The following is a 13,390-nucleotide window of genomic DNA, read 5'->3' on the forward strand; positions in this document are numbered from 1 at the left end:
TGATAGAACTGATAAGATAATTAGTGTTATGGGGAGAGCAGTTTGTTGATGGTAGTAAAACAAAAATTTGTGGTAAAAATATAGTTTAACTCTCCTGGTTTTCCCGGTTTTATTCTACTTTTAGTCCTTTTTTTTTTTTTTTTTTTTGAGACAGGCTCTCGAGTCTTGCTCTGTCACCCTGGGTAGAGTGCAGTGGTGTAACAACAAACTCCTGGGCTCAAGGGATCCTCCTGCCTCTGCCTCCCAGGTAGCTGGGATTACAGGTGTATGCTACCATGCTGGGCTAAGTTTTTTATTTTTTGTAGATACAGGGTCTCGCTTTTGCTTAGACTGGTCTCATACTACTGACCTCAAATCAGCATTTCATTCAAACATATTCACTCTTGTTACAGGCGCTTTCTGAGCTAAAGAATGGGGAAGGCAATTGGAAATAAAGACATAGGCATTGCTTTTTGGGAGTCCACAGACGCATGGAGCAGAAAAACTTGCAAACAAATTGTTATATCCTGATGCTCTTTGCTTTGAGCTTTTTAAATATGTGATTAAGTAATCTGGACGTTGCAGAGGAGGGAGTGACTGATTTGCCCTGAGGGGTAGGGCCTCAGCACATCTTCTTTAAACAGGAGAATGTACATTGGGCTTTGAAGGATGAGTGTGATAACTCTAGAAGGAGAAGGCAGAGGAAAGAGGATGTATGAACAAAATCATGGAGGCGCAAAAAAGCCTGGCATTTTCCAAAGAAGGAGGTGAGGGTGGCTAGCCCTGAGGCCTTTGGAATAGGAGGGATAGGCAGCCAACATCTAGGGGGTGGATCAGTTTGAGGGTTTGCCTTTTGTTTCTTTGACAGTAGGGAGCCATTGCAAGGTTTTAAGAAAAAGAGTGATTCCCTAATACAGCTTGAGTATCCCTTTTCTGAAATGCTTGGGACCAAAAGTATTTCAGATTTTAGAATACATGTGTTTGTATTTTACCTATTGGTTGAGCATCCCTAATCTGAAATCCAAAATGTTCCAATGAGCATTTCTTATGTGCATCATGTTGGCCCTTGAAAAGTTTTGGATTTTGGAGGATTTCAGATTTCAGATTTTCATATTAGGGATGTTCAACCTGTACCACATCTGATTTGGAGGTAGACTCATCAGGATTTGCTGGGCTGAATTGAAGTTGGAGGCAGGGTGAAGGAGAGGGAGCTTTTTAGCAATGATTCTACCAGTTTCTGTCATATATGACTGGTTCCACTCACTGAGATGGGTGCCACTGTCCAAGGCAAGAGGTGTTCGGGCAAGTATAGTTTAGGATTTGAGCATGAGGTGCTGGTGGAACAGCTAGGAAACTACTGGATGTGCATCAGGGGAGCAGTCTGGGCTGGAAATAAAGATGCAGAGTCATTTAGGTTTCCCCTTGGCAAAGGCTTCTGTGGACAAGTAGCTCTTCTCTGTGGCTCTGTTGTTAGGAAACTGAGTCAATGATCAACCTGCTCCATCCATAAAAAGTTGCTCTGTCTCCTGTCATGCTAATGTGACTTACACTTTGTTTGAATGTTGATAGGTGAAGCTGTGTGACAAAGGCTCCCAGTGGATTTTCAAAGTGATACTCTACGGACATTAGTCTCTTAAAAAACAAGAGCTAAGCAATTGTCAGATTTTTAAATGGAAAATACAAACTACCTCTGAAGTAGGTCTCCCAGTTTACACTCCGTAAAGAAATTTTACATTTTCCATTTGTCCTTTATCAAGAGCTTAAGATCTCTGTAAGGCTTTTTCCAAATACTACATAAATATTAAATTGACTTACAAATGTTTATGAGAAATAAAATATCAGTCTTGTTATTTAAAATATATTTATGGGGTGTGTGTGTTCTGACTTGAGTCTAGCTAATATCCCAGCAGGGTAGGATGCTCTGGAGGTTGAAGAGTTTTTCTTCTGATTCTAACAATTAAGCACATTGTTTAAGTAACAGGTTGTTCTTTGATTGCAGAGTGTTCATGACCACTAATAAATGTCCCCCATATTTAATTATACAAGTTGTAGCTCTGGGAGGGCAGGGAGCTAAGGGCTGTCAGCACTTTTATATGCTAATACCTGAGATCAAGGCATACTAGATATTAATCAAACTAATATTTAGCTTTGGAAATTAAAGCATAAATTCATGAATTTAATTAGTGTTCATCTCTCCACATTGATATTTAACCATAATATATGTATACACACAGTGTTCCAAAAGTTCTCCATTTTGTTTTTATTTTTTGACTACCTATGTTTTACTTGCTACAATATTTGTTAACTTCATGAATACTATTATTTTTCAGGAGAAAGGATCCACAAGATGTTGAACTCCCAGTGTGTCTTCCCCCAAGCTTATCTCCTTGTTAAGGTGACCCTTAACATTCAAGGTTAAGGTGAACCTATCATTTAAGACATTCACCAAATATGTGGGTGTGCAGTATACCTTGTATTTTTCAGGGAACTTCCTTGTCATTTGTGGTATGTAATCCTCCTGAGAGTGACCTTATGGGGTAGGGAGGCCAGGGTTTAGCACCATTTTACAGGTACTCAGAGAGGCTAGGTGAATTGCCAAAGGTCGCAGAGCTAGTGCAGAGCTGGGACTGGATACCAAAAATTCTCACTTCAAGAGTTATGTTGATATCCATTAGTTTTGCAATTCTCCCTAGGTAAGCCACTGAATTAATAATTTTTAAAGTATGTATTAAAGCGAGTATATTTTGTTGTCTTGCTGTCCTCTAATTTTAGGTCTCCCAGTTGGGAGAATGAACTTGTAGGTCAGTTGTTTTCTAGTAGAAAGCAACAAATATATTTTTTATATAGGCAATAGGTTTTGAAAGCTTCACTCTCCTCATTGGGCTGGGTCAAGACCACTTTGAAACATTCCTGGGTGTTTTGCTTACAGGACTTAGGGCTGTTTACTCTTTGCCTTCTTTAGTATCAACCTCCTTTGCTAATCATCTTAGGAAATCTAGGTGCAAGCTTTGCTTTGAGGCATGACCACACAGCACTTTGAAATGAGAAAGCTTTAAAGTAACATGCAGGAATTTGACTGGGAATTTGAAAAGTCTGTCTGCACAAAATGATTGTACTTTGAGGTGAAATTCACAAACAAAGTCAATCAACATGCAGAATCTGGAAACTCTCATTGAGAGTTGTTTCATTTTTCTACACATTCCACAAGAAACAAGTTGGAACTTTTGTGTAAAGTTCCAACATATGTGATCACAGAAGGTATTTGAAGTGTATTGAACAGGGGAGGGTATTGTAGCTGTCAGCCAGGGCATTTGCAGAGCCTCACTTTAATATGCACGTCTTAGTCCTCAGCATTGAGAAAAGAAATGGTGTAGGAGTGGGGGCTGGGGAGAAGGGGTCTGGCATTGGGTAGCCAAGAGAGTGACAATTACGGAGATCGTTTTAAGTGATGAGGTCCATAGCCTTTCTTTCAGGAAATGGAAGGTTTCTTTGGCCCCTCTTTCTAATTCGAGAACAGTGTGGCTGATAAATTGAGAACTTTTTTACCAACTGGTATATATATTTTTGATCTTCCATGTGATATTGGCAGTTAGTTCATGTACCAGTCTTAAATTATTTTTGTTGCATATGGATTTTCATGTGTGGACACTATAGGGGTGAGGGGAAACTTGCCCTTTTCCCTGAAAGTTCACTGAAAGATCAACTCACAATTAAGGCAGATCAATAAGAGAGAGAGGTTTATTTACTATGCACATGGGCAGAATCACAGAGTGATTATTCAATATCCTAATGGGATCCAGATATTTTTATATACACCTTTTTTGGGGGGGAGAGATGAGCAGTATAGGTAATTCTGTTTAGGAGCAATAAATGGTTGCTAGGAAGGATGAATAGTTACTTGGGAGAATGAATAGTTGGGGGGAAACAGATTGACCTGTAAATGATTGTCTTAATAAATTAAATTAACCTGAAAGATAGGTATTATATTTAAAATTATTTGGGCCTGGTCTAGCTGCATTCTTGATTGTTTTTTTTTTCCTGCAATATACTGAGATAACAGGGAGGGGAAGGGAAGTCAATTATTCTTTTGATTGGACAGTCTGGTTTATGGTTTACGCAGATAGAGCGAAAGCCCCTTCCTGTGCTTCTTGATCTTGAAGGTCCTGTTAATCTCTAAGAGCCTTCAATTCAAAATACCAAGGAGTCATATTTTGGGGTGAAATTTCCTGAGCTCCTTCAACACAGCCCCTTTAAAAAATTATTCAATGGATTCTAGGAGACAACTTCCCTGCTTTTCTGGATGAGGGAGCCAAGGGTATACAGAACAGTGTAGTAGGATTTTAGGAGAACTAGGGTATAGGCTGAGGATTACTTTAAGATAAGGGGTTTAAAATAAGTTAGGAGAAACCACTTAATCTCTAGAGGGCTTGTTCCCCCACTCAGACTTTCCCCGATTAAAAAATTGTATTTACAGAATTTTTACAGCCATGTAAAATAGACTGGAAAGAAGTACTCCAAAATAGTGATATTTACCTTGAAGTGGTAGAATTATGTTTGCATTGTCTATTTTGTAAATTTAATACTCTTAAAAATAAGAAACCTAAAACAAATTTCCTTTTACAAAATGAAATCGCAAAAGAAACAAGAAGCCTGGCTCTTTCCCTTCATTCTAATAGGAAATGATTATAGAGTTTTACAAAACTATAAAACTGTCAAAGGAGCTACATAATGATGGAAGGTTTTTGATCTCTTTTGGAGGTCTTGTAGGGAACAGCTTTGCAGGCGCTGCCACAGCCCCTTTCCTATGTGGAGATTGGGCTCTGGGACTTTAGTCTTGAGTGGTAAACACTCAGCATGTAGCCAGAAGCACTAGCCGTGGGTACTCCCTTATGGAGCACCTTTTGGGTCTGAGGCTGACAATTGTCCTGCTTCTTATGCGGTAAACTGTCAGTCCTGTGGGCTGCCAGCTGCCTTAACTTTACCAAAAGGAGGTGGTTCATTCATTCTGTTACTATGGATTGTCAACTGAATAAAGTGGCCCACCACAGCCTTAGGGACAAAAGCTCTCCATTAGGATTACATTGCCAGGTTTGAGAATGGCCCATTCAATGCTCTACAGCCTCAAATGGGGGCTCTACTAAGCTGACCACCTTTATGCAAATCTCTCTTCTTTGTCCAAAGGCCCCCTCAAGACAGAGGCCAGCTAAGTCTTTCTGGGCATGTAGGCTTTGTACAGGGCTGGGAGATCGCCCAGGTTAGGTGTTTCTAGGAAGAAAAGTGGACTGAAATGGTTTTGTAAATGCTACTGCTAATAAATTGAACACAGGAAAAACTTTTATGCTTAAGATGTTACTTGGGAAAAATAAATTATTCCTCGAACAGAACAGATTGTGGTGGCATAGAGTTCTGGAGTGCTGAAATAGTTATTCCTTGGCATTATGCAAAATAATATTGCATCTTTATTTGTTTCCAATTTTTTCCAGCTTCCTACATGATCCTGAGCTTCTTTTTGTCTAGAATGGAGAAGCTGCTCCTCTTTGTGCTCGTCTCCTCAGTTGCTTTGGCTCTTTTCTCTCTCCTTGCTGCTGCTTACTCTATCCTTTTAATTAAATATTTCGAAGTCTTATCTTTTCCTCCTCAAGTCACTCCATGGGGGTACTCCAGTGATTAGCTTAATTTCACATACTCTGTGAACATGTCTTGGACAATCATGGACTCTGCATGCTGGAAGAGATGTACAAGTCATCTATCCAACTCATGTCTACATGGTCAAATTGATAATTCTTGTCAAATAGAGGGTGGGTTTTCTTGCATGTTTCCTTGATACTTAACATGCAAAAGAACTCGAAGCTGGTGAATTTTCTCTCAAGACTCTTTTCTTGACATTGTTTCCCTTTAGTAGAGAACACCCTGGTCTTCTGACCTTCAGCTACTTCAGCCCCCACTCTCCCAGGCCCATAACAGTAGTGTTACATCTGAATCTTAGTATTTGTTCCTTCTCCTGTTTGTCTGTTTCCTTCATAGCTTGTGTGGGAGCCATCCTCCCTTGCAACTTTCTCTTCCTTCTGCAACAACTACCTTCTGACCTCAAGCCTCTTCTCAGCCTGTCTGCTTGTGCACCCTGCAAAATCTCTTTAAAATTAGTTTGATCTCGTTAGTCCATTCTCAGAAATTTGAAGTAGTTCCCAGCTACCTCACATATTAAATAAAAATGTTAGCACCTTTGGTTAGAGAACCCAGCCTGATCTGACTGTCTTGATTTTCTCATTTGATTCTTCTTAACACCTTTTAACATTCCAGCTGCTTGATTCTTAGAGAATTCTTTTGACAGTTATATAGCTCTTCTTTGAAATAATAATGGTATTTTTATTTCTGTTTAGGTCTTTTTGCTTTAGGGCTAACAACAACAATGATAATAATAACAATGAAAACAACTGGTGCAGTGCCTTGCTCATGGTAGATAATTGGGGACATGAATGATGAGTAAATAAATGAAAGTACTTGCAACCACTGTAGACACCTTGATTTGCCCAGAAACCAGAAATGCAGGATTCAACATCCTGGAAACAGGATTCATGCTTTGATAATTTCCTATGGAGTCATGTAGAGTGAATCTTAATAAATATAAACTGAGAATGGCCTAAAGTACTCCAATATAATCTGTAATATGTTCAGGTTCTTTACCAAAATTAAATTTTTCTGTCAGTTTATGTTTACGACTCTTCCTGTTTAAAAAGTTCTATTATGCAGTGTCCCAGTATCAATTTTCTTTAGCTTGTTTTCATTGATTGGCTCTCAATATTTTAAACTGAAAATGGACTGAAGACAGAAAAGTTACCTATCAAATTCTTTTTTTAAAATGATTCATTAAAGTCTCTTTAAATGGTTCACTTAAAATATACCTTTATATGAACAGAGATGGCTATCTCCATATTAAGTTATCTGTCCTACATTTTTTCCTACATCTTTTTCTATATCTTAGGTCATTCTTTCATGAATCCCAGAGTCTCTGGAGAAAGCTCTTCATTTTTTTACAATCTTCAACCAGCTGAATGTTATTCCTCACAGTTTTATAGGCTAAAATTGTAAATATTTCATTCTTTCTCACTGATTAAATACCTTTAATAAACCTTATATAAGTAAGAGAAGATGACTTCATTTAAATTGATGAAATATGCCATCATGCATTTCCCCCATAAATGTAAAAAAAAATTCCTGGAACCATATTGAGATTTGAAAGAACATTTTCCTTTACTTGAGCAATTGTTTATAAAAATGTGTTTGTCTCTCTCTATGTATAAAGAAAGAGTTCATCCCTGGTAATGCACAGCAAATTTTATAGCTACAAATATATGGTGTGATTATCTTCCACAATGACATTTTGAATACTTTGAGGTTTTTACTTTAAAATAAACAAATATTGTAACCAGAGTAATATCCAAAGATGTGTTCATCTCTGCATTCGGCTTTTCTTCAGACCCTCTCTGGTTTTCTTTAAAATTCCACGTAAACATTTTAAATGATGTTTACAGGAGCCAAACACTTTCTGGCCATTACTGCAATGTGAGGCCACAGGGCTTTCCTTCTCCCTGTCAGTCTGGCTAAGCTGACTGACAGACTGGTTGGGGGTTGGGCAGATTGGTCAACAGAGCACAGTTCTGGCTGCTGCTGAAAGAGGATTGAATTTGGTGAATAGCTGATTAGGCCTCTCAGTGACTGCCTGGGCTTCAGGCAACTCCACAGAGAAGGCAGTTATTCTTGGGTTCTAGAGCGCTAACTAGTTAACTTCAACCTCTTCAGATGTGGAATAGTGAGGATATGCTCTCTCTTTCCCACTATCTTTTTATGAATGGTAGAATATTGTTCATGATTGTACTTATCAGAAACTACAGGTGACATTTTCAACTTAACTTTGCACAGTTAAGCCCAGAACCTCATATCTTTTATTTTATTTTATTTATTTATTTTTATTTCAGCATAGTACAGGGGTACAAATGTTTAGGTTACGTATATTGTCCTTGCCCCACCCAAGTCAGAGCTTCAAGCGTGTCCATCCCTCAGACAGTGCACACCACACCAATTACATGTGTATATACCCATTCCCTCCTCTCCCCCCACCTGCATGACAACTGAGATGAATGTTACTACTAAATGTGTACATAAGTGTTAAGCAGTTTATACCAATTTGATGGTGAATACATGTGGTGCTTGCTTGTTTTTCAATTCTTGTGATACTTCATTTAGTAGAATGGGCTCCAGCTCTATCCAGGATAATACAAGAGGTTCTACATCACCATTTTTTTGTGTGTGACTGAGTAGAACACCATGGTATACATACATCACATTTGATTAATCCACTCATGTATTGATAGGCACTTATGCTGTTTCCACATCTTTGCAATTGTGAATTGTGCTGCTATTAACATTCGAGTCCAGATGTCTTTTTTATAGAATGTCTTTTGTTCCTTTGAGTAGATGCCCAGTAATGGGATTGCTGGATCAAATGGTAGTTCTACTTGTAGCTCTTTGAGGTATCTCCATATTACTTTCCACAGAGGTTGTACTAGTTTGCAGTCCCACCAGCAGTGCATGAGTGTTCCCATCTCTCCACATCCACACCAACATTTATTATTTTGAGACTTTTTGATAAAAGCCATTCTTGCTGGAGTTAAGTGATAGCTCATTGTGGTTTTGATTTGCATTTCCCTGATGATTAGAGATGTTGATCAATTTTTTTCATATGTTTGTTGGCCATTAATCTGTTTTCTTTTGAAAAGTTTCTGTTTATGTCCTTTGCCCACTTTTTAGTGGGGTTGTTTGATTTTTTTCTTGCTGATTTACCTAAGTTCTATATAGATTCTAGTTATCAGCTCTTTATCAGACGTGTAGCATGCAAATATTTTCTCCCATTCTTTAGATTGTCTGTTTACTCTCATGATAGTTTCCTTGGCTGTGAGAAGCTTTTTAATTTAATCAGGTCCCATTTATTTATTTTTGTTGTTGCTGTGATTGCCTTTGGGGTCTTCTTCATAAATTCTTTGCCTAGGCCAATGTCTATAAGAGTTTTTCCAACATTTTCTTCTAGAATTCTTATAGTGTCATGCCTTAGGTATAAGTCTGTTATCCACCACAAATTGATTTTTGTGAGAGGTGAGAAGTGCGGCTCCTGTTTCAGTCTTCTACATATGGCTATCCAATTTCCCCAGCACCATTTATTGAATAAGGATTCTTTCCCCCAGTGTATGTTTTTTTCTGCTTTGTGAAAGATTAGATGGCTATATGAGGATGGTTTTATATCTGGGTTCTCAGTTCTGTTCCATTGGTCCATGTCTCTGTTCTTGTGCCAGTACCATGCTAGTTTAGTTACTATAGCCTTGTAGTATAGCTTGAAGTCTGGTAAATTGCTGGCTCCCAATTTGTTCTTTTTGCTTAAGATTCTTTGCTATACAGGGTCTTCCCTGGTTCCATATGAAGCGTAGAATTATTTTTTCTAGATCTGTGAAAAATGATGTTGGTATTTTCATAGGGATTGCACTGAATCTGTAGATCACTTTGGGTAGTACAGACATTTTAACAATGTTGGTTCTGCTGACCCATGAGCATGGTATGGTTTTCCGCTGGTGTACGTCCTTTGCTATTTCCTTCCTCAGTGTTTCATAGTTCTCCCTGTAGAGGTCTTTCACCTCAACCTCATATCTTTGCAATTGTCTATTTGGGCACTTTTATTATCCATGTTCTTTCTCTCCTGAAGATTTATTCCAGCCCCTTGACAACTGTACTTTTTTCTCATGAGCCTCTCCCCATCCCTGCCTCAACTTCTTTACTTAGTAAATCTTTGCATTGTGGTCCAACAATTCAAGTACTTTTTCTGGCCAATATTCTTAGTTCCTCTTGTTGTCCTTGGTGTCCAGAAAAACTCCAAGCAAGGGTCAGTATGATCATCCTCCATTTCCATTCCTACATGTGGGCTGCTGGGTGCTGTTGGAGAAAGTGTCACTTTTATTTAGATCAGTACCACTATAGAGTCATACTCTCTACTGCATGTTGTGCATTACAAGGACATACATACATTCAATGCCATGATACCCTGACTCTGTAAGCAGACCTAAGACAGTACTTATTCTGACACACTAGACTTACCTAGCTGGCCCACTGCACGGAGATTGGTCTCCACATGTTTCTCTCATTCTTGCCACAACAGATGACATCAGGATACCTCTCTGTACTGCCAAATTTTTGCTATCACTTCCCTCTTTGGGAAGAGTGCATTCTTCTCAGAATCCTTTAGATTTTATACTGCTATTAATAATCTATAATTAAAGCTACAATTTATTGGGTGGCTGCTCTGAGCCAGTTGTAGTGCTACACACTTTATATACATTAACTTAATTCTCACAAAAACCTTGACACATTGGTATTATACCCACCATTTTATAGTTGAGATAATTGAGACTCATAGGGGTTAAGGAGCTCGCCAAAGGTCACACGACTATAAAAAGGTAGTGTTGGGATTAGAACCCAAGTCCGATTGATTCCGAAGCCCAGACTCTTCACTGTTCAAAACACCCAGGGTGTCCACATTATTTTTGAAAGGAGTCTCTTAATTCTGAATGTCACATATACTAAGTATAACAAACTTAAAAATGTGGAAAAAAATTTGTTTAATCACCCATTGTTCCATCATTCAAAGACACTTCTGTGAATGCTTTGCTTTATTTCTAGTCCCATTTTCTACACAGTATTTCATTTGTTCATTTGCTTAACATGTTTTAAATGATTGGGTTTATATAGCATATATTAATACACAATTGTAACCTTATTATTCAGCCAACATTATAACAAGTATTTTTCATGGTACAGATTCTTCACAAATGAGCTTTTCAGTGGCCTCTGCATTGATTAAAAAACATGAAAAATCTACTGGGGAGTGTCACAAATGCTGAGACTTTCCATGAAATAAGAAATGTAATCTAGGGAGGGAGGATAAAGGGACTCCTAGTCCTAGGCAAATGTTACTGTATTTCAAACTGAAGAATACCACAAGTGTAGACATTTCACATGGAACTGCATTAAAATTCAACTTTATAAATTCTCAGAACAAAGAGGGATGAGTACAAGTATCTGAATTTGTTGGAAAGGTCATCAGCCCTGAGATATGTAAGTAAATTCCTTGAATTACAATGTTATAATCTTTATTCTAAGACTCTTTTCTAGTCCCCTAGGTTTGTTCCAGAGTCATGATTTGCTGTTCTGGTGCTGCTCAACCTAGTTTCTATCCTTCTGTAGCTGCCGGATATAGTAAATGTTGGGCACTATAAAGTAGTCCAGGGATGGTGGGAGATTTAACACCCTGGGCCTAACCTCATAGTAAATGAGTTCTGGAACCATTCTCAGAATGTGATTCACTTTGATTCTAATTCAGGATTATATCTTTAGTGTGATTTTGTCCTAAAATATTTGTACTGGGAGATATACGCACATTAGGTATGTCACATAGACCCCAGATATGGACCCTGCAACATGTTTTAGGAGCATTAGCAATAGGAGCCCAGATTTTGATCAGCAAGTCACTTTTCTCCAGAGAAGTTGGTATTGCCATTGAGCCTGAGCTAAAAGTCTAGTAACATATTTGGGTCCTGGCAGTTTTGACAGTGAAAGATTGAGATTGAGGGTTCTTTTAACTGTAGACTTTATCCCAGTTAAACATTGATAATCCTATATCATCATAATAGTCACACTGGAAAGTATCTATATAAATTACTCAACTACAGAGAGCCAATAATTAATTAAATCCATTTATTCAATGTGTTTCCTTGTGAATTAAAAACAAATATATATGTATATCTATATGTATGTGTGGACACACATACACACATTTTTTCTCAGAAAATTAAAAGTGGATGAGAACACTCCACCCACCTCCTCTCAAACAGAAGAAATCTTTGCAAATGTGACCCTATTGACCTTTATATTATACCTCAGTAATAAAATTTGATGGGATTTTAGATTATTTTCCATTTATTTTGGAAAAATGTACTCAGCACATAACTGTGCTATTCTGACAAATTGTTATTTTGCATAGGAAGGCTGGCTACTCTTGGTCTGAGAGCTTTTAATTAGCCTCATAATTAGCCTTACTCTTTCTCAGTCTTTTTATGTTCTTTAACTGGTATGAGTTTCTGAGTTTGTTGTTTTAGAATGGATTACGAAGTGGAAAAGGCAGAAAGTGCATTAGCAGTTGGATATTTGCACCTACCCTACCTTGTCCAGTAGTTAAGGACAATGGTCAGGTGTTCAGCAATGTATTTTGAGTGTCTGCTTCGTCTAGATCTGGGTGCTGTTGGAGATATCAAAGACATCTAAAGCATGGTTCCTGTTTTTAAAGAGCTTGAAAGCAAATTTTGTTGCCCCCAAACACAGAAAGGGCTATATTAAACACACACACACACACACACACACACACACACAGACTTCATGGTGAAACTTCAAAAGTATAATGCATTTTTTGGTCATAAATCAAATTTCAATGTATGTATAGATCTGTTCCTGCATTGTTTCTTCTGTTTCATACATATGTCTTTCACCGTTATCCACTAGCCTAAGTATTACAGCTTTATAATAAGCCTTCATGTCTAGTAGGGCACATCCTTTACATTGTTGTTCTTCAAAATTATTGTGTATATTTTTGGCCATTTGTTTTCTGCAGGAATTTTGTAATTGTGAAGTTACATAGAAAAGCAAAACAAAACAAAAAACCTACTAGGTTTTGATCAGAATAATGTTAATTTGTAGATTAGTGGGGGAGGTCTAATAAATTGATGATTTTGATACTTCTTGTGCACAGACATGCATATCATTCCATTTATTTAGGTCTTCTTTTATGTGCTTCAATAAAGCCTTATTATTTTCTGAGTAATGTTTCTGCACATTTTCGTTAAATTAACTACTAAGCACTGTATAATTTCTTTCCTATATGAAGAAACCTATAAATGTTAACATAAAAAAGAGATTTGAATGATTGGAGAGATATAACTTTTCTCGATGAAAATATATAATAGCATAAAGATGTATAATGCAATTTTAGTAAATTACAATAAGATTATTCATGGTTTTGGAGTTAAAATTAATTTTCATAGTCAATCAGTTTGAAATAATCTCTAATTTCCTTTGGGGTTTCTTCTTTGAGCCAGAAATTATTTAGAAGTATGTTATTTCCAAATATTTGGGAGTTTCCCAGATATCTATTTGTTCATTATTGATTTCTAATTTAATTATGTTGTGGTCAGAGAACATAATCTGTATGATTTTAATGCTTTAAATTTATTGAAACTGCTTTTATGGCCCAGAATATGTTGAATTTTAATGAATGTTCCATACACAGTGGAAGATAATGTGTGTTCTATAGTTGCGT

The sequence above is a fragment of the Lemur catta genome, chromosome X (assembly GCF_020740605.2).
Source record: "Lemur catta isolate mLemCat1 chromosome X, mLemCat1.pri, whole genome shotgun sequence".
Taxonomy (NCBI): Eukaryota; Metazoa; Chordata; class Mammalia; order Primates; family Lemuridae; genus Lemur; species Lemur catta.